This window comes from Tachyglossus aculeatus, chromosome 9 (genome assembly GCF_015852505.1).
Source record: "Tachyglossus aculeatus isolate mTacAcu1 chromosome 9, mTacAcu1.pri, whole genome shotgun sequence".
NCBI lineage: Eukaryota > Metazoa > Chordata > Mammalia > Monotremata > Tachyglossidae > Tachyglossus > Tachyglossus aculeatus.
The window spans coordinates 59,102,570-59,102,871 of NC_052074.1; positions in this window are offsets into that span (position 1 = coordinate 59,102,570).

Sequence of the window (302 nt, forward strand, 5' to 3'; positions counted from 1 at the left end):
TGAATGAAGTGCTCTGCACACAGTCAGCGCTCAACAAATACGACTGAATGAATGAATCGGGTCGGGGCCGCCTCTCTATGTTGCCAACTTGTCCTTCCCAAGCGCTCAGCACAGTGCTCCGCACACAGTCAGCGCTCAATCACTACGGTCGAATGAGCGCAGGAGGGCGCGCGCCGTCCTCCGGGGCGGCAGGGGGCGCTGCGGCGGGCGTCCCGGAAGTGACGTCACGGAGGCGCCGTCCGGAAGTGACGCGCGCGAGGCGCCCGCGGGTGAGGAAGGAGGGCCGGGCAACGGCGGTCGTC